Genomic DNA, 22,348 nt, shown 5'->3' on the forward strand with positions numbered 1-22,348 from the left:
GCTGAGGATGACACGGCGGCCGGTCGGTACCTTTGGGCCTTCATGGCCTGTTCGGGAGGAGTTTTTTTTAGCTGTTACTTCCGAGATTAGGAAAGTGGACGGTCGCTCTTCAGGAATACCATTTTTGTACTGTATATATCAAAGGAAAGGAGAATATAGCAGATGCGTTATCCCGTTTTCCTGAAGGATTAGAAGAAGGCATCATCTCGGATGAAAATGAAGACGAGTTTCCAAATTTATTGATGAGAGATCAGAAAGCGAATGCCACCATTTAGATTTATATGGGGATATGACGAGACTCCAACAATGTGATCCAAGGTGGATAAACATTAGACAGAAATTAGAAGATACACAAAAAGATAAAATAAGCCAGTACTATAAGGCAGTGAAGGATGTAGTATTTCATCGTCGGAGCAATATGTATACGCGAAGAATATGAGGAGAGGTTAATAACGTATACTCGCAACACTTTCGAACATTTTGGTGATGCGAAATGTGCAAACAAACTGAGACTGAACTGTTACTTTCCAGACGTACGTAGGAAAGTATGGAGGGTACCGAGAAAGTGTGTAGTACGTCGGAAAGCAAAACCGAACAACAGAAGTAGTAAAGGCCTGTTTCCTTCGATCGTTACTGAAAAACCACTAGCTGTTTTATCAATTGATATCTGTGGACCGTTACAGAGGGATAAGGAGGCATTAAATATGTTGTAGCTTTCTTTGACTTATTTACTGTGTATGTAAAATTCTATCCAATGGAAGCTGCTACAGCAGCACCAATTCTGAATTGTCTATTCAAAGACTACATTCCACGTATTGGGAAGCCGAAAGCTGTTTTATCTGACAATGCTATAAATTTTACTTGATATGGGTGGAGGCATGCATTAACCCGAGCAAATATAACACAAATCTGGACTTCCAAATATAATACGGCCGCGAAACCGATTGACAGGGTATTTCGTGAATTAAACAGATTTATGTGAACATGTAACCCTGCGAAACATACAAGATGGATAGAATATCTCCATAGCTTTGAGGAAATAATGAACATTTTGCCTCATATGACCACAAACGTTACATCGGCTGACCTAATTTTGGAGAGAACAGGAAGGAATGAATGGGCAGATAAGATCTGAAGATACCACAAGAAGAAACTCAATGGAGAGATAAGATTAGGAAAGCATTAATAAATCTCACCGCAGAGGCAAGAAGAGGAAAGATAGAATTTGAGAACAGGATATTATGAAGATAATCCTTTTGCATTGGGGAAAGAGCATTATTACGTACACATCCACGTGCGTCATTACTAAACAAAACAAATAAAAAATGGCAGTTAATGTACGATGGACCATTTGACGTAATTAGAATACCAAATTCAGGAGCATATCTATCAGGACATCCTGAAACAAGAATTATAAACGGATTATATCCCCATCGTGATTTTAAAATGTTTCATTCCTGAAGGAAGGAAGGAATGGCAGAGAAAGAAAATAATTTTAACTAAGAATATTATAAACAATTTTTATAGTTTCAGATAAGTGTATGATGATTCAACAGATACGCTTAAGATATGGTTCACAGTGATTACGTAAATATATATGTTTTGTTTCAGATACATGATTATTAGTTTTAATAAGGAAAAGTTAATTTTGATGTTTCTTAATTTCAGTTAAGACTATAGTTGTTATTGGGTTTCTGTTTTAGTTTTTTATGAATATGGTAGTATTAGGTACATGAGAATATTCACGTCAATAGCATATGACTAAATATATTCAAGGCAACGACATATGACTACAGATGATTAAATATTTTAAAGACAAAAGTCAGTTCACTCGGTGGAGTTTTTGCGAAATTTGGTTGAGATCGATTACAAACGAGGATATTAGGAAGGACAATGCTGGAACAGGTTGAGCGAGATATGTGAGATCGTTGTGAGGTGTTTGAAATTAAATTGTCATTATTTAAATAAGAGTTATGAGAACAAATGAAGAGAACCGACTGGGCTGAATTTGTGTAGATTCGGGGGTAGCAAATAAATTTATAATTGGATACTGTAAAAGTTCGTATCAGTTTTGAAGACAGACAGAAGTGCGGATTAGTGACGTATATTATGAATAAAAACGAACTTACAATGAAGTGTTGTGTGTACCAGGTGCGAAATAAGTTATGAACACGTACTGGAGCAGTGTCGTACAATAATTTTATAATTTGTGGTATGATCTTATGGGACCAAACTGCTTAGGTCATCTGTCCCTAAGCTTACGCACTACTTAATGTAATTTAACTAACTTACGCTATTGACAACACACACATTTCCATGCTCGACCGCGCGGCGGCAGTGTCACAAAAGGGAGCGAAGAGACGCAAGAGTGATTATCTGTGTGCTAAAGAGCAAAAATATACTCAAGTGCGACATATACGATAACGGTTATTGTGTTTCATTAAAACAGTATATAAAGACACCAAAGGGAATTATCACCAGAGTTTACCACGGACAACGTGTGTTTGTATGGTACTCTGATATTCACAAGTGACTATATAAAGACCAAAATGTGTTAATGTGACGAAACATTACCAGAATTCTGAGTAATAAAGTTGCTTACTACTTCTTCCGAACCTTTGAATTCAGACCAGTAGCGTGAGAATGAAAAGTATATGTACTACCCATTCTCTCGCAACGCTTTTCCATCAGTAATTATTCACATTGGTTCCTGTTCCGGGGTATGTTACATGTTCTCACGTCACAGACCTGTGAATGACGATATGAGTGTAAGATCCTGCCTTTCTTCTACCTGAGGATCAACCCTGTTTCTGACCATCCCTACCATCCCACACACAGCAGCAACAGGGTAATCCCCTGTCTTTCCCCACATCTGCCCTGCACATTCCACCAGACGTAGTGCTGTCGTCGCTACAAAGATATCTTCATATTAGTTCATAGCTGACTCCACCAATGCAAGAACACATTATACGAAGACACTTTCAGATCTGTCAGTTAAAATTTTAAATAACTTTTGTAAATTAATGGGTGGATATTAAGGTTAAATTAGCTTTGTTCCTGGTTTTACATGGGGTGCCTTAGGAAACCTCGCTCTATGGGAAGGCTATTCTGATCGGAAGTCCATGGCCACATAGGCCGTTTACAAAGTTACTTAAACGCTAATGTCAAATTATTTAACTTTACGATCAGTAGCGAGTGATTATGAAATGTACTCAGATTACATAAGCGGCAAAAGGCAAGAGGCCGAAATCCAATCTTACCTCTCTGATCAGGATGTCATTGCCCTCCAGCAGGTGATGAAAAAGGTAGATTCCTCCTTACTGCCCACTTACACTCTTTTTCTCACCTTAGATAGAGTGGTGCTTCTGTCCAAGGTCAAAGCAAGCAGTAATATTGTAGTACACCAGAAGAGACATTTTTATCGCAATTTTGGCCCCAAATTGTGAAACGAAACAAAATACGCGCTCAAGAGGGACAAACTCTGATCTGGATGCGACGAATTGATACTGTGGTAAACGGCATGTACCGATGGCGAGCATCGGACGTTCTGTGCTAAAAACGAATCTCTCTGTCTTACTGAACGAAAGATTTGTTTTATATACGATATATATCTTTTAAGTCGTAAGGCGAGACAGCTCAGAGGTGGGCACGCTGGACTCGCATTCGGGAGGACGACTGTTTAAACACGTGTGCGGCCATCCACGTTTAGTTTTTCCGTGATTTCCCTAAATTGCTTAATGCAAATAACGGGATGTTTCCTTTGAAAGGGCATGGCTGACTTTCTTCTCCATGCTGTGCTCCATGCTGTGCTCTCTAATGACCTCGTTGTCGATGGGATGTTAGAAATCTCCTCCTCCTTCTCCTCCTCATCATTTCGTAATTGTGCAGAAAAGCAAAGTCTCGGGGCGACTTTCACTCGATCCAGATTTTCTGGTGCTCGCCCTCAGGTATGTTTCTTTATTGATTATAATATTTTGCCATGAAAGAGCGAAAGCACTTTCTGGACGTTTTATTGGCTACTTTATACTCAAGTAGAGCAAATTAATTATTTTCTTTCATGTAGTAAATCTACAGTTTATGGCGCAAAATGATAATTACTTAATACGTTACATCGCCACATACACTCAACTATAATTTAATTGTCTAACAAAAGACGCTAAAGAAAACTGTTGATGTTCTTTCTAGGTGAAAGTTCGAACATCATATTTTGTACAATATTAGCTCGCACAAGAAGGAGCGAAAGTAACTGCAGCGTCACATTTCATCCGTAGCAGGTCCAGCAAACATATCCTGCAGCAGAGCTGACAATCCTGAAAAGTTTGCGAGTTCCGCACATCTGTTGTCGCGAACTTTTCGACTGCAATGTCGTTTGAACTCTTTGTCTTCGGTCACCGGTATCTGGAAAGTTTGATGCATTGTTCCAGTTTCTGTCGATCCTGAGGCAGCCTCCACGTCTCTTCCCAGCGGCCACTTACACGTTTGTTCTTGTTCTTTTCTTCGTCCAGCGCTACCAGCCAATACTCGGTCGCATAAAGCCGAAGTCCCTGTTATATGCGTGGGCATTCTTGGGAGTTACTTTCTTCATAAATTGTTCAACTCTTTCGTCTTCTATTTTACCTCCATATTCAGTGTTCGTTGTGAGTACTCCTCTTAATCATACTTTTTCATGAATTCGATCGTGGTAAAGCAAGTTATCCATAGTTTCTTTGACGTCTCAACTTGATAAATAATTGGATCAACAAGCTCAGTGGTTAAATCGTCTACTACTGTCCTATTAACTGCAATTTTGCTGCGTGACCAATTGTCTGTGATTGCTTGTACGTAACAGTAAAATAGTACAGCTTACGCAGCGATATATCAAACGTATTAGAACCGATTCACTTTCCTTGGATAGAGGACAAAGTTATGTAAATTTATATAAAGGACATCATAGTCAGTACCTCGTCTCCTACCTTCCAAACTTCACAGAAGCTCTCCGGCGAACCGCTTGCAAGGTAGGAGACGAGGTACTGGCAGAATTGAAGCAGTGAGGACGGGTCGTGAGTCGTGCTTGGGTAGCTCATTTGGTAGAGCACTTGCACACTTGTTATCGATCTTTTATGGAAACTTGTATCATACAGGATTTTATCTGTTTTGGTTAGTACAGCTCAGTGTCACATAGACCGTCAGAGACAGAGCACCTCGTGATCCTGCTGCTAATAAGGTGAGTTCACCGTTAGTTTGTTATACATTTTTAACAAGCTTCCAACAGGAGCGACTTATTTACAGATACCTGTGTAGTTAATAAATTATTTTTATAATTTCTGCGTGTTCGAGTATTTTAAGCTTTTATTTTAATAAGAGCATTGCGTACAGTATCGCCATTGTCGACCCTGGTATCTTGTGGTCTTTTGTTTCCTTTGGTTTGTGTAACTCGGTGTCGGTTAGACCGTCAGTGATAGAGCACTTCGAATTCCTGCTGCTAATAAGCTGAGTACACCATTAGTTTGTCACGTATTTTTATGAGCTTCAAACAGGAGCGACTACAGTAATAGATAGGAATTGTGATTACTGTGAACAGTTGCGAGCTGAGTTGGCGACCTTTTGCTTACCACTCCAGGCAGCGTTGGCTTCTGTCACACAGCTTGAGATTGCTGCCAAGGGTCATCACTATGGGGAGTCAGACGTGGTGATACGAGGGACGTCGAGCACGTCCCACATGTCCCCCAGTCGGTCCATTGCAGTGGCAGCCCCAGCTACTGCAGCTGCTGTGGTTGATCCCTCACCCATGGTCGAGTGGCAGATCATTCCAGAGTCTGGCAGGCGATGAAAAACTTTTCAAGGGGCCAATGGTAGGGCCTCCCCGGTTTGTTTGACGAATACAGGTTTCGGGGTGTCATCTGTGGCTGCCGAAGTCTCTGAGCCAGATGCAGTCATCCACCCTGTTCGGTAGGAAACTTCTCTGCCCACAAGGTCTGGGAATTAACAGAAGTTAAGTTTGCTGATAGTTGAAAGCTCCAAAGTGTGGCGTGTAATGGGGCCCCTTAGGAACATGGCTACCAAGGAGTGGAAGGAAGGCAGTGTGCATACTGGGGGGAGTCATTCCAGATTTGGAAAGAGTGTTTCCGGATGCCATGAATTGTACAGGGTGCAGCCAACTGCAGGAGGTGACTCTTGTTGCCACCAATGACGTGCGTCGCCTTGGATCGTAGGAGAGTCTCTCTGGTTACGGGCGGGTAGTGGAAATGGTAAAGACTATCAGTCTTGCTTGCAAGATTAAGGCGGAGCTTACAATCTGCAGCATCGTCAATAGAACCGATGTGGTACTTTGGTGCAGAGCCGAGTGGAGGGTCTGAATGAGAGGCTCAGACGGTTTTGTGACCATGTACGCTGTAGATTCCTTGACTTGCGCCATCGGGTGGTGGGTTTCCGGGTTCCGCTTAATAGGTCAGGAGTCCACTCCACACTGGAGGCGGCTACAAGGGTAGCGGGGGCTGTGAGGAAGGGATTGGGTGGTTTTTTAGATTAGGGAACCACAGAAAGGGCGTTCGCCTGAAATGGGGCAGGTAAAACACAGTAAGGTAGTTGTAGAAACGATCGGTATTGTAGCTGTAAAATATCGGAGCCGTGTTGCGAAAGAACCAGAGCTTCAAGCCCTAATACAAAGCATTGAAGCTCAAATAGTTATACGTACAGAAAGCTGGCTAAAGCGGGAAATAAGTTCAGCCGAAATTTTTTTAAACGAGTTAACGGTGTTCAGAAAGGATAGATTAAATTACAGTTGGTCATGGAGTAATTATTTCTGTCAGAAGTAGAGTGCCTTGTAGAGAAATTGAAGCAGATAGTTCCTGCGAAATAGTATGGGTAGAGGTTATACCTGACAATCGGACTAAACTATTAACTGGATCGTTTTACAGACCCCCCCAACTCAGAAGATATAGTTGCTAAACAGTTCAGAGAGAACTTGAGTCTCATTTCAAATAGGTACCCCTTCATACAATTTTAGTCGGTGGTGACTTCAACTTATCCTCGATATGCTGGAAAAATTACATGTTTGAAGCCGGCAACAGGCATAAGACGTCGTCCGAAATTGTACTGAACGCTTTCTCAGAAAATAATTTTGAACAATTAGTTCATGAGTCCACTCGATGCGTAAATGGTCGCGAAAGCATACTGGACCTCTTAGCTACAAATAATCCTGGACAAATAGTGAGTACCGTGACGAATACAAGGAGTAGCGACACAACGCAGTTGCTGCTAGGCTGGATACCGTAACAATTACAACCATCGAAAAGAATCTCAAAGTACATCTATTTAAAAAAGCTGATAAAAATGCTCTTAACGTCTTTTTAAGAGACAGTCTTCACTCCTTCCGATCTGATCATGTAAGCGTAGAAAAGTTGTGGAATGATTTCAAAAAGATAGTATCGACAGCAACTGGGGGATATATACCACATAAATTAATAAGTTATGGTACTGATCCCCCATGGCATAAAAAACGGGTCAGATCGCTGCTGCTGAAGCAGCGAAAAAACCATGCCAAATTTAAGAGATCGCAAAATCCACAAGACTGGCAAAGTTTAGCAGAAGTTCGAAATATGGCGCATAATACAATGCGAGATGCTTTTAATAATTCCCACAACGACATTCTGTCTCGAAATCTGGCAGAAAACCCTAAGAGATTCCGGTCATACATAAAGCACACCAGTGGCAAGACGCAATCAATACATTCACTGCGCGATAATAACGGCGAAGTCACTGATGACAGTGCCACTAACACGGTTCCCCGAAAATCATTCACCAAAGAAGACGAAGTAAGTATTCCTGAATTCCAATCAAGAACAACTGCTAAGATGAGAAACATAGAAAAAGATATCCTCGATGTCGAAAAGCAGCTTAAATCGCTTAATAAAAGCAAGGCTTCCGGTCCAGATTGTATACCAGTCAGGTTCCTCTCAGTGTATGCTGATACAATAGATCCATATTTAGCAATTATAGACAATCGCTCGCTCACACGAAGATCCGTACCTGAAGACTGGAAAATTGCTCAAGTCACACAAATACCCAAAAAGGGAAGAAGGAATGATCCGCTGAATTACAGGCCCATATCACTTACGTTGATTGGCAGTAGGGTTTTGGAACATACACTGTATGCGAACGTAATGAAGTTCCTCGAAGGAATCGATTTATTGAGTCATAGTCAGCACGAATTCAGAAAATATCGTTCTTGCAAAATACAACTAGCTCCTTACACTCATGAAGAAATGAGTGCTATCGACAGGGGATGTCAAATTGATTCCATATTTTTAGATTTCCAGAAGGCTTTCGACACCGTTCCTCAGAAGAGTCTTCTAACAAATTCCGCGACTATGGAACATCGCCTCAGTTGTGCGACTGGATTCCTGATTTCCTGTCAGAAAGGTCACAGTTCGTAGTAATAGACGGAAAGCTATCCATTAAAACGGAAGTAATATCCGACGTTCCCCAGGGAAGAATTAAGAGGCCCTCTGTTGTTCCTGATCTATATTAACGACGAAGGAGACAATCTGAGTAGTCCTATTAGATTGTCTGCAGATGATGCTGTTATTTACCGTCTTGTAGTCATCAGATGACCAATACGAATTTCAAAATGATTCAGGTAAGATACTTGTCTGCTGCGAATTGTGGCAGTTGATCCTGAATAAAGAAAAGTGTGAAGTTATTCACAAGAGTACTAAAAGAAATCAGCTAAATTTCGATTACGCGGTAAGTCACACAAATCTGCAGGCTGTAAATTCAACTAGCTACTAAGGGATTACAATTACAAATAACCTAAATTGGAACGATCACATAGATAATGTTGTGGGTAGAGCAAACCAAATACTGCGATTCATTGGCAGGACATTTAGAATCTGCAACTGGTGTACTAAAGAGACTGCTTATTCCACGCTTGTCCGCCCTATTCGGGAGTGTTGCTGTGCGGCGTGGGATCTGTATCAGGTGGGACGGACGTATGACATCGAAAAAGTACAGAGAAGGGCAGCTCGATTTGTATTATCGCGAAGTAGAAGAGATAGTGCTACAGACATGATACATGAATTGGAGTAGCAATCATTAAAACAAATTGGTTTTTCGTTGCGACGGGATCTTCTCATGAAATTTGAATCACCAGTTTTCTCCTCCGATTGCGAAAACATTCTGTTAGCACCCACCTACAAAGGGAGAAGTGATCATTACGATAAAATAAGAGAAATCAGGGCTCGCACAGAAAAATTTAAGTGCTCGTTTTTCCCGCGCGCCGTTCGAGAGTGGAACGGTAGAGAGACAGCATGAAGGTGGGCACTGTATTGTGAATAGTATAGAAAACACGTAGATGTAGAAAGGCAAAGGTGCCGAGTTCGAACCTCGGTCCGGCACACAGTTTTAATCTGCCAGGAAGTTTCATATCAGTCCACATTGCACTGCAAAGTGGAAATCTCGTTCTGGAGACATCATCATAGGCCTCTTCGACTCTATAACTGTTTATATGGACGTGTGGCCATTAACAAGTGTACTGAAAAGGTCGTTCTACGGAACGCATCAAAAATTAACAGTATATCTGAGATGTGTATGTATCACCAAGTTTAGATGGTGGGTATATAATGTTACCTATGTTATCACTATTTACACAAACTACAAACCACTAAACATGTTCACTGTTTTATCTTTGATACAGAAATCATGTTTAGTGGGTTGATGCGGTTTATGTGAAAGATGAAAATTAAGTGCAACATCTCATGAAGGATGATTTTTCCAGTACGCCAGTTGGTAATGGCCACGTGGCTGGAGCTGCAATAGTGCTATTTGTCGATAAATAGTTTTATAGAGAAGGCTAGTCATTTAGCTCTGTGCTCAACTACTTTTATGAAAACATTCCATTACCTTGTGAAACAAGAGTAATTGCATAACGCACTCTTCTTCGTGCGGTCTCTGATATCGTTGAAAATTACAACCCTCTATTTTATTAGAAATAGTAATCTGCTGCGTTAGAGTTCTCCGTACTTTGCTTACGAATTATCCGCATTTTGTGTTTCTACTTGCGTAGATTGTTGCCCGTACGTAGCCTGTTAGAAAGCTGTCGAATCTCATTAACCGAATATGAGATGAGAAAAAAGGTTTTCCTTGTGAAACAAGAATAATTGCATAATGCACATCTCTTTTTATGTGGTCTCTGACATCGTTGCAAGTTACAGCACTCTATTTTATTAGAAATAGTAATTTGCTGCATTAGAGTTCTCCGCCCTTTGCTTACGAATCATCCGTATTTTGTGTTTCTACTTGCATAGACTGTTGCATGTACGTAGCCCGTTAGAAGGCAGTCGAATCTCACTAACCGAATATGAGATGATACAGAGTAAGTTATTTCTTGTACACTACATGATGGATATATTACAAGGGCTATTCGGAAGTAAGGTCCGATAGCGCGCGAAATGGAAATCACTATGAAAATCAAAAATGTTTTATTTGCAACATTTAACTAGATCTTCCGGCTACTTCTTTACATAGCCGCCGCTCCGACTTAGAGATTTGTCGCAGCGTAGTACCAAGCTTCCAATGGATTCTTCAAGGAAGGCAGCGGCCCTTACTTTCCGCCAAATCTCTACGTTGGTCTACAGCTCGTTGACTGTGCCAAACTGTTGGATTCATAGCCAGCTGTTCATGTGAGTAGACACGAAACTTAAAGGGAGCCAATTACGGACTGTATTGTGGGTAAACAAACACTTCTCATCGAAAGCCGGCCGGGGTGGCCGAGCGGTTCTAGGCGCTACAGTCCGGAACCGCGCGACCGCTACGGTCGCAGGTTCGAATCCTGCCTCGGGCATGGATGTGTGTGATATCCTTAGGTTAGTTAGGTTTAAGTAGTTCTAAGTTCTAGGGGACTGATGACCTCAGATGTTAAGTCCCATAGGGTTCAGAGCCATTTGAACCATTTTTCTTATCAAAACGTTGGCTGCATGATATCAGGCGAAATCTCTCACCAGACACATTTTGCGGGAGATGCTATTTTCTAGGTGTCTTTACACGCTCACTGTGCGCTCAGAACAGAAAAGAGGACGTGATTCGATCGGCGAGCATACTAGAGACACTGCTCAACACATCTCCGCAAAATTTCATCGGATTTTCACTGTCGTTTCCATTTTGTGACTGATCGGACCTTACTTTCTGAATGGCCCTGCTATAAGAAAAAAAATGTATTGCATGACACTCGATCTATTGTTTTTCTAAGAAATCATCAATTTTTCTATCTTTTCAGAAGTCACTAGTTTATGACTCATAACAAGTCGTTGGGGTCATTGCTGAGCGAGTGACCCCATGAACCAAGCGTCTCCATTCCGGATGGTTACCGGCTTATCTTAGACTGTGTTGATGAGGTAGACCAGAGATCTTTATTTGTACCGTACACTTGCCTGCTGCTGTTCGCCTCCACCTATTGCCCTGGGTCCTTCTTCCCATGATGATATCCTCTAGACTTTCTCCACTCTTCTCACACAATGGCCAAAACACTTGAGAGTTTTTTGGCTGACGCGAGAAGAAAGGCGCCTGGAGATATTGAGTGGGTCAATAATGGACACTTTTTTTTTCTTCGGTCCATTTTATATAAAGTATCCTTCGCCAGCACTAAAGCTCAAATATATCAGTACGCTGCTTGTCTCTCTACTTTAATTTTGTTAGTAGCTCAGCAATTTCATCTTCGCTGCTGTCCAAATCCAATGGTGTCATTAGCAAATTTGAGGTTGTTAATAGTTCAGCAGATGCCTTTAGTTCTGCCATCAACAGCACTCCTAATCAAATTTCTGCATAGATGTTGCACAGCTGGGGAGGTAGAACACAATTCGGCTGACACCTTTTAACACACTGAATAAATCAAACATGCCAGCATTTATCTTCGTAGCTGCGAGATCATTACCGTACAGACTTCTGATCAGTATTGTGAAGTGTAATGGGACACCAAACTCCGCAAGCACCTGCCATAGCTTTTCCCAGACAACATAGTCAAAGGCTTTCCTGCAATGAAGGAAACAGATGAAAACTGGGATTGTCACGATTTCTCATTATTTGTTCTATAATATGTTGACCATCGGTTCACTAGTTCCTTTTCCTCCAAGATGTAGAGGAAATTTTGCTTTCTTAGGATTTGAGAGCAATAGTTCGGCAGTCAGAGCAGTTCCTGATTGTCCCTTTCTTGTGTATGAGGATGACGAGAGACTTCGACCAGTTTTTTAGCCACTCCTTGGGTTTACCATATTCTTGTATGCAGTGATTTCAGCACATTAACACCTTTTTGCTGCATTTCTTTGATCATCTCCCCCGGCATACTTGTAAGGCCATGAGATTTACATTTCTTCACATATTGGATCCTGTTCTCTCTTTCGCTACATAAGATTGTTGGTTTCAATGTAAGTTGCTCAACTACTTGACTGCTCGTACTGTTATTAATTGCAGAATATAACTTATTGAGTAGTGGTATTAAAGTTTGAAGTGAAATGTCAATTAAACACAAGAAACAGATTTAAAAAGTAAATTTCACTGCATGAGTTTCTTAAAGATTGCTGCATTGTTGTGATGTTTTTATTTTGTTTTTATGGCAAACATCTACGGTCATTACTGGAAATATTTAAAACGTACTAACGAATTTTCAGTGTAAGAAGAAGTTCGGAAGCATGGAATATCTGTGTTACATGCAGAGGTCGACACGATTAGTACTGTTTTAGTATAGGTACATGCCACCTCTCTGGGGTACACCATCTTGAAGTAGCACTGTTCCTAGGAGTGAAGAGGCTTGTGGGTTCGCGTGAAGCTGAGGGCTACACTGCCTTTGGGAACCTACAGTCAGCAAGGTGTTGGCTGATGGACCAGACTAAGTGTTTCCCACAAATACCTGAAATTCCACATCCATTCCTTGTCCTTTCCCAACTCCTCAATACCCAACCCAAGGTGTGATGCAATCCGGGCTCAGGTGTGAGTGGCAAATTGGAAAATATGTCGTGAATGGAGCCTCAGGGATACTGGGCAACCTCCCTGACTAATTAGCCTTGCACTGCATGGGGTTTCCATGGAGAGGACCGAATGTAATCCCATCTCTCATGGGACCAAAATGGACTATAAATAAAATAGCAACACTGAGTGGCAAGTTGAGAAGTCAACCACCCAAACACTGGGGCTGGAACAGATGGAAAACATCCCCTCAGCTGAAGGGGGAGAGAGACCTGGGAATGGTTACTAAGAAGTTGGACTAGATTAAGATCAAAGACATGTCTGGGACTCAGAGGAAGAAACTTCTTACAGAACTAACGCTGAAGGAAGGAAAAGAGTGGCTTCCTAAACAAAGGTGAACTAAAAGGACTTGAGCCCAAGACCTCCAAGAAAAGGCTCTCTCAGGGCGAAGAGGGTTTAAAACTCCTTCTGCATCAAGGGCGGGCAGTAAGAGAACAAGGGAGGAATCTAAGACTCCCACTTCTCAGTATAAGCGTATCCAGAAAAAGCTGAGGCAAGAAATAGAGAAACAGACCTATAGTACTGCAGTCTCGGTTTTGGGATGGCAGTTATCCAGCAAGGCTATCCACTGGTCAAGATCACCTCGCAGCAGGAGGAGCTCATGCAGATGGTTCTCTTTGAGAAGATGGAAGGGGACACTGGTCCAGGACCCAAATTCAGGAGAGTCTATCTGGATCAAGGTTCTTTTATCTTTGTCTGTGAGGGTGTGGGTACAGTGGATTGGGTAAAGGAAAAGGTGCCCCTAATATCACTGTGGGAGGATGCAAAGCTGCTGGTAAAGACAGTGGCTGAGCTCTTCAAGACACCAAAGATATTAATCTGGGTGCCTTAAGTATACCTGTCCAGAGACTCTGATTGAGAAAATAGGGTCTTAAAACTCGAAAGCCACGACAGAGGGTTCGAAGGTAATCAACTGGAAGGTTGCACCAAACGGCCAACCCACATGGTGTAAGTTGGAGAGAAGTCTCTGAAGGCAATGTGGGAACAGGACCTGAGATTATTCTTGGGATTCTCACAGGTTGTCGTCAGGGTAATCAAAGACATCAGAAGCAACAATGGCTGCAAGATGGAGACTGAATGTGCTGCAGCTAAATCTCCAACACAGTAAAGGGGCCATTGCTGCTCTAAGTCATCTTCTGGGAAGACAAGAAGTGAAAATGGCCCTGATTCAGGAACTATATATGTAATGGGGGTGTATCGGGCCTCGATGGCACTGGAGGTAAGCTTGCTTATGCTAGAAATATAAGAAACTCCTGAATGTGCATTGATGTAAAAAATAGAACCCCCTTCATGCTGGTGGCAGACTTTTGTTCTAGGGACTTCAGGGTGAGGCGTGAGGAAGGTAGCACGAGAGAGTTCGTAATAGTCTCGACATACCTTCCTTATGAGGACAGTGCTCCTCCTTCTCAGGAGGTAAAGAGACTAACGGAAGTCTGTGCACAACAGGGCAATCAACTATTCATTTGATGCGATACTAATGCCCTTGAACTTAGTGTATGGGGCAGCACTGACACCAACAATAAAGGAAATTACCTTCTAGAATTTCTTATAGCTAATAACTTAAGAGATCCTCAATTGAGGTAAGGAACAATTAGCAACATAAGAAGGGAAGAGGTTCCACTTTGATGGATAGTTAAGTCAAACAATGACATGAGGAAAGCCATCCTCATCAGACCACATGTATACCTACATACCTCAAGGTTGAAATGGACATTAGACAGACCATGTTCTACAGGAGTCCCAGGAAAACGGACTGGGAGGTATGTAGGAGGGACCTCGACTGAAGCCTATCGGAAGTCAGTGCTTTGATAAGGAATCCAGTAGAGTTTGAGGAGGTAGCAGAGGCAGTGACCCTTGCCACCATGACCTCATACCATGACAACTGCTCAGTCACCAAGAGGTGCACGAATAAGAATGTATCTCGGTGGAATAACAATCTGTAATCACAGAGGAAACAGGTACGAAGACTGTTTAACCTTGCAAGAAGGAAAGGACGATGGGCAGAATATCAGGAAGGCCTTGTCAAATACAACCTTGCGATCAAACAGGTAAAGCAGGTGTCCTGGAAGGTATTCTGTGAGGCTGTAGAGGGTACAAATGTTCAAGCCACACTTAACAAAATCTTCACTAGGATACAATTAATCTAGGAGGAACTTTAAGGAAAGAGGGTGGGGAGTATACCAGGACAGCACATAAACAATGGAACTACTCTTCAAGACTGATTCTCGTCGATGTGCTCTGACAGACGACATAGACCACAATGAGATCCCTGTGAGATATGAGTTTTCAGGTATTTGAAGGGAGAACTGGGAATCTTCCAGAGAATGTATTTGACCATAGCCATGCAGGATTAGCCGAGCAGTCTAAGGCGCTGCAGTCATGGACTGTGTGGCTTGTCGCGCCAGAGGTTCGAGTCCTCCCTCGGGCATGGGTGTGTGCATTTGTCTTTAGGATAATTTAGGTTAAATAGGGTGTAATAGTAGGGACTGATGACCTAGTAGTTAAGTCCCATAAGATTTCACACACATTTGAACATTTTTTGTTGACCATAGTAAAATCCAATGGGTAGTGGGAACATTACAACCTGCCCCAGATGGAATTTTTCCAGCGCTCCTGAAACAAGCAGGAGTGAACTTAATAAGATTCCTATGCAGGTTATTTAGGGCTAGCCTAGCAGCAGGAATCATTCCTAATGTCAGTGAAGGGCAGTGAAGGTTGTCTTCAGTCCAGAGATAGGGAGAATTTACTATCCAAAGCCAACGACATGAGACCAATCAATCTGTCCTCCTTTCTTCTTAAAACATTAGAAAAATTAATCAAAGTGCAGGTTTGGGAGAGGAGGTTAACTAGGGTACCTATACACATAAAGGTGGAGAAAGCACTACACATTCAGGAAATAGCCCTCTGAATCTTCTTGGACATCGAAGCAGTTTTTAGCAACACAACCTTCGAATCCATGGTTAAGGAAGCAGAGGTACATGGCTTGGAGACCACCATTTGCAGGTGAATTAGAGCCATGCTTAGTGTCAGAAAGGTAGAAGTCACCATAATTCAAGAAAAAATGGTTATCCACACCACCACAGGCTGTCCACAAGGAGGCGTCATGTCCCCTATACCATGGAACCTTGTGGTGAATGAACTCATTGTAGAATTAAACTCTAGACAGTACTTTTGCCAGGGATACTCAGACGATCTTGTAATTGTAATACTTGGCAAATTTTCAGTTACAGTCACAGCTATGGCACAAGGAGCATTGAAAATTGTGGTAGATTGGTGCAGAAACAGGATCTAAGGGTCAGTCCTAGGAAGACTGTTATAGTACCATTTACAAGGAAGCAGATCCAACACACATATTGGAATCTCAAGTTTCCTGATGAAACTCTACCAGTGAAGAGGATAGTGAAGTACTCGGGGTAACCCTGGATGAGGAACTATTATGGACCCCTTACATAAGGAGCACATGTTCCAAGGAGAGCTTGTGGTAAAATCTGGGACTTAAGCCCCAAGAGTATTTGCTGGATATATACTACGATAGTAAGTCCTGTAATCACCTATGGGGCTACAGTGTGGTGGAAAAGAGTAGAGCAGCAGGTAGCCGCTAAGGAGCTTGTTAAGGTGCTGAGATTGTACAGTCACACCTACTGCTGGGATGAGAACCATGCTATACATTCCCCCATTACACCTGTGGGTAAAGATGGAAGCAGCAGCTGGAGCGCACAGGGCAAAGACTGTCAAAAACTGGGGTATCCAGGATCTCACATTAAAATACTGAGAGAGGTAGACAAATATAATTGGAAATACTGACCAACTTCCAGCTGCTTCAACAAGCCTTTCAGTTTAGTAACTGGAAGTAGAGAGCCCTGGGAGAACAAATTTCGACAACGTGCTGGGGGCATAGTCTGGTTCACTGACGATTCGAAAACAGACCGAGGTGTTGGGGCAGGGGTATACAGAGAGCAGCCAAGTTTCAAGCAGGAATATCTGTTATCAGCGTGTTCGTGGAGAAGAATTTGCAGAGTTCATACAGAGGTCATAGCATTTTCATTTATTCAGACAGCCAAGCAGTCTTGAAAGTACTGGTAGTTTCTGCGACAAGATCAAAGATCGTGGCAGAATACCACAAAGTCCTTGTGGAGCTAGGGGAAAGCAATAAGGTAAACCTACTTTGGGTCCCTGGTCACTTAGGGATTAGTGGTAATGAGCAAGCCGATAGGTTGGCCAGAATAGGGGCAATGGCACCATTTACTGGACCGGAAACTGTCCCGACAATCACCAAGGTGATGATCAAAATAAAACTACGAGACTGGACAAGGAGACAGCATGCAGAATATTGGGCTAAGGTCCAAAAGCAAAAACATGGCAAGATATTGATGCCGCAGCCATGTTCTAAGAGATGTCTCTCAGTCATGAGCTTCAACAGGAGAGAAATGATACTCATCGTTAGATTATTGACAGACCATGGGGATAACAGAAGAAGACCCCAAATGTAGGATGTGTGGTGTGGGCGAGGAAACCGCATGACATTTGATCTTCGAATGCGAAGTATTGGAGATTAAAAGACGTGGAATATTCGGATCAACCAGACCTGAAGAATTATGTCTAGCAAAGCACTAGTAAAGGATCTCCTTGCAATTTTCAAGGGCATTTGGTGACTTTACTAGAGACATAGGGAACGATACCGTACAATAAACTCTGTTTCAGTGCGGGCAGCAGCGGGCTTGACCAGTGTTGTTTTTTCTTCCCTAATGAAATCAAATCAAATGAATCAAATCAATAGATACATGCCAAATTTCGAAGCGAGGTTGACGGCGATTGTCAATATCATCCACAGGAAAACAGTATCATATGGGGAAGAAAATCAACGGGAAATATACGACTGCGATGTTTTGAAAAACCGTTTACCATAAGAGAGACACAATATCCCTGTTAAGTCACCAAGAAGAGCGCCATTATTTCTACGAGGATGTTACAGATCTATTCATTAACGTATTTTAATCGTCTGCTTATGAAGAAGTGGGGTACTATCTGACTAATTTACAGATTGAGTTGCTTTATTTATACGTTAGGCATATGTCTCTCTCATTTATCTTAGAATTGACGTCACAGTTTGACTATTACTTACCAAACAGCAACAAAATAAGTTACGAGTAACTGTCTGTTACAAAAAATATCCAGAGGCACATATTGCTCTGCCAAGGTACGGAAGTTATTTGGGAGCTGCCGTCCACTGGAAATCTTCGGTGGGTGTAATAATCTTATTATACTCTGCATTATCTTTACATGTCGTAATATTTCAGTTCAGTTACGAATAACGTAATTCAGGTACAGGGTGCTCATAAACAGTCTGAGAAGCTTGTAAGGCTGTTGCAGGGTATATTGCACTGAGAAATATATGTTAAGATTAAAATTCGATACGTTGTGCCGTAGTTGATTAGCATAGAAGTTAGCCTATCAGACTGTTGCCCTCGCAAATGCAACGTATTACTCATTTGGTTTCCTAAAACCGAACAGGAAAGCGATACAAAAATTTGTCTTATAGCAGGAATCACCAACGCATTTCTCCGTAATCATTTAGAGAAACCTCAGAAAATCTTAATCGGAACATCCGGATGGGGATTAGAGGCTCCGTTTTCCCGAATAGAAGACCAGTGAGTAAACAACAGCGCAACCTCGTTGTTTTGTTTATACAGTCTTTTCTAACCACAAATCATCGCAAAAACGGCACCCTTTGTGCACATTATTTCATTATGTGCGGTGCTATTAGTACACTATTCCTTCATATCTCAATACCAACCACTAAGCAAACTCTGTACACACACTATTAGCTGATAAGGGGACAGTGATGTTAAGTTTACTTTCCATTTTGTGGGCTGCAACTTCTTTGTTTACCAAAAAAATTTAGTCAGATTTCTTCTGATAACATGTCAGTCTTATACATCGCAAAGTTTTGCTGTAAGATTTTTCAGAATTAAACAAAAGGTCACGCTATAGTGCGAAAGGTTTTTACAGTAGGATATCATACTGTGATAATTTTTTGAGTATTTTTCTGGTGTCACCAACAGCTGCTTGTTCTTCCACTGTAGAGTGGGAAGCAAGTGTAGCACTGCAGATGGATAATTAGAGATTTGTGTACATCATTAGGCAAAATAAATGGACTATGGAAATCTGTTAAACAGCATATGTCCGGAATACAATTATGACAAAATTCCTTCTCGCCAATTTGAAACCCAGTGCTATGTAAATCAAATTTTCAGATTATATAAGGGGCAGTCAAATGAAAACTAGACTCATGGAAGAAAAGTACGAAAATGTTTATTATTTCAAAAGTAATGACCATAACTGTTAATGCATCTACCACATGGTGAAACAGGAAGGTAAATGAGAAAAGACAGTCAGTTCCTTCATGGAAAACAGTTTGCGGATATCTACGGAACCAAGATTGTACCCAGGCGTTCCACGAAGGAACTGACTGCCTTTCTCAGAGAGGGATTAATGCATTAATAGTGATTACCTTGGAAATAATATACAGTTTATGTACTTTTTCCATCTGTCTCATTTTCATTTGACTGGCCCTCATATAAATAAGTACCCGACTCGCAGCCGAGGTCGCTAACACACGCCTGTCCAGTGGCTCTCGACTTGGAGGTACGCAGATACGAATCTGATGTTGGATGGAATTTTCTCTGCGGATTTTTGACCAGCAAGGGGAGGAAAGGTGGTAGCGTAAAATACCTTATCACAAGTCTTTGCGTCAATATTATGTGCTAAATTGCAAAAGTCTCCACAGTGTCTTATATGTTGAGGGCATATGACACTGTAAATGGTGGTCCATATGACAGGTGTGGATGTCAAGCCTCACGGGCCCTTTGGTGGTTTTCGAGAGGAGTAGACTATGTGCTGAAGTCCCCGGCATGAATCCACCCGGCGGATTAGTGTCGAGGTCTGGTGTGCCGGCCAGCCTGTGGATGGGTTCTAAAGTGGTTTTCCATCAATCTCGGCGAATGCTGGCTGGTTCCCCTTATTCCGCCTCAGTTACACTATGTCGGCGATTGCTGCGCAAACACTGTCTATACGTACGCGTACACCACAACTGCTCTACCGCGCAAATATTTGGGGTTACACTCGTCTGGTATGAGACGCTCCCGGGAGAGATCCACTGGGGGACGAACCGCTCAATAACCCTGGGTTCGCTGTGGGGCGGCGGTGGAGTGGGTGACCTGTTGTGGTCTGTTGAGGGGTTGTGAACCACTGAGGGTTTCGGCGGGACGAAGCCTCTCCGGGTTTAACTACACAACACACAATGTGCCGAAACCACAACAACACATCCTTAGCACTACACTATACAAGCACTCATCACAGTCACCTACACGACAAAGATATACGTTGGACACTACATGACAGGTCAGAGGAATGCAATGGCACAGGACCTACACTAGGACCTTGACATGAGAGGCGGTGCACGATTCCCTACACCTTTTCCCTGAGTATGGGAGTATGATAGAAGTGGGCATTAGCTGGCACTCAAGACAATGTTGAGAAAACTGTTTGCACGTTAACCTTAGTCAATACCTGCTTAGAAACAGCAAACGAACTTGAGAATTTAAATTTTGCAGTCTTCGATACATACCAGGTGAAGAGTAATTTGTGCAGTCTGTCTAAAACATTTATTCGGTGAACTGTATCGTTGATAAATGTTAACAAACAGAACGGCTACGGTATTTCTCAGTGGGATCAACGCCAGTGTCAGTATTGTCCACTTACCTTTCGAACGTAAATGAAGATTTGTTTAGCAAGACTGATGCCTTTTGTCAAAATTTATGCATGCCTGTTACAATGGCGCGAGACGATGGGACGCCACAGTAGTAAGGATGCACAAACATCGTCGTGATTCACAGTTTCTCGAATTTCACGCACCGATGTTGTATCGATCCGAAATAGCTGCCTGTTCTACAATGCCGCAAAGCCGCCACAACAAAGGAATCACTGATTCTCGGGGACCGATGGCGCTAGTAGTCTGGTCCCTTCAATCCCACAAACCAACCAACTAACTGATTCTCGAAACTCGCATCGTTACCAGGTACTACTCTCCTTGCTGTTAGATTCAGTCAGCTATATACAATGACGAAGTCTACTACAGTCTTTGCTGCTGAATTTACTTGGTCGCTTCCACCTTGGCACAGAGGAAGGCGGTACGAGACTTCAAGCATCACACGTCGTACCTTCAGTACGATTTATAAAAATTTAAAAAAAGGTTAATGTTCTTTTACCCTTTCACTTCAGTTAGACCAGTACCGTCGTTGGTAATGTATGTGATACATCGAGACACCATTTAAAAAATAAAACTCAATTGAAATTAGAGCCACTGGAAGTGCTTTCCCAAAAAACGTTATACACAACAACTGACACAGAGGTGAGAAACAGGAATATCACTACAAGTCTTTAGATCTAAAAATCAAACTAACTCTTGACATACTGGAACATGTATACGAGTAATTTATGCCCGTAACAGACGAGATCAAAGTAAAAATCGAAGCGGATCGGCAGATCAGATACCTCTGCAAGACGTCGAAACTGATTATGTGTTGTAGACATCATTAAACGAGAAGCAATGAGGAATAGGGACCGCGAATTAGATATGGCTGCGTGCAGCTAATAAATAATGCTTTCTCGCAATGTGAGGTTCCGCCGCAGCCGTTGAATGGTAAAAGTCTAAATCGAAATTCCACGCCGTTATTCAGCTACATCAACATACATACACCGCAAGTCACCGTATGGAGCATGGTGGATGGTACCAAGTACCACTACTAATCATTATCCTTCTTGTTCCGCACGCGAATGGAGCGAGGGAAAACTGACTGCCCATATGCGTTCGTACCAGCCCTAAATTTTCTTGTCTTATCTTGGAGATGTTGTTGTGGTCTTCAGTCCTGAGACTGGTTTGATGCAGTTCTCCATGCTATTCTATCCAGTGCAAGCTTCTTCATCTCCCAGTACCTACTGCAACCTACATCCTTCTGAATCTGCTTAGTGTATTCATCTCTTGATCTCCCCCTACGATTTTTACCCTCCACGCTGCCCTCCAATACTAAATTGGTGATCCCTTGATGCCTCAGAACATGCCCTACCAACCGATCCCTTCTTCTGGTCAAGTTGTGCCACAAACTTCTCTTCTCCCCAATCCTATTCAATACTTCCTCATTAGTTATGTGATCTACCCATATAATCTTCAGCATTCTTCTGTAGCACCACATTTCGAAAGCTTCTATTCTCTTCTTGTCCAAACTATTTATCGTCCATGTTTCACTTCCATACATGGCTACACTCCATACAAATACTTTCAGAAATGACTTCCTGA

General features: G+C 42.1%; 1 protein-coding gene across 1 annotated transcript in view; it reads right to left on the reverse strand.

Moving 5' to 3' along the window:
• The window catches only part of LOC126177795 (locomotion-related protein Hikaru genki-like), a 590,640-nt gene that overhangs the window by 92,301 nt on the left and 475,991 nt on the right, over positions 1-22,348 (reverse strand). The window lies entirely within an intron of this gene.

The sequence above is a fragment of the Schistocerca cancellata genome, chromosome 1 (assembly GCF_023864275.1).
Source record: "Schistocerca cancellata isolate TAMUIC-IGC-003103 chromosome 1, iqSchCanc2.1, whole genome shotgun sequence".
In the NCBI taxonomy this organism is placed as follows: Eukaryota; Metazoa; Arthropoda; class Insecta; order Orthoptera; family Acrididae; genus Schistocerca; species Schistocerca cancellata.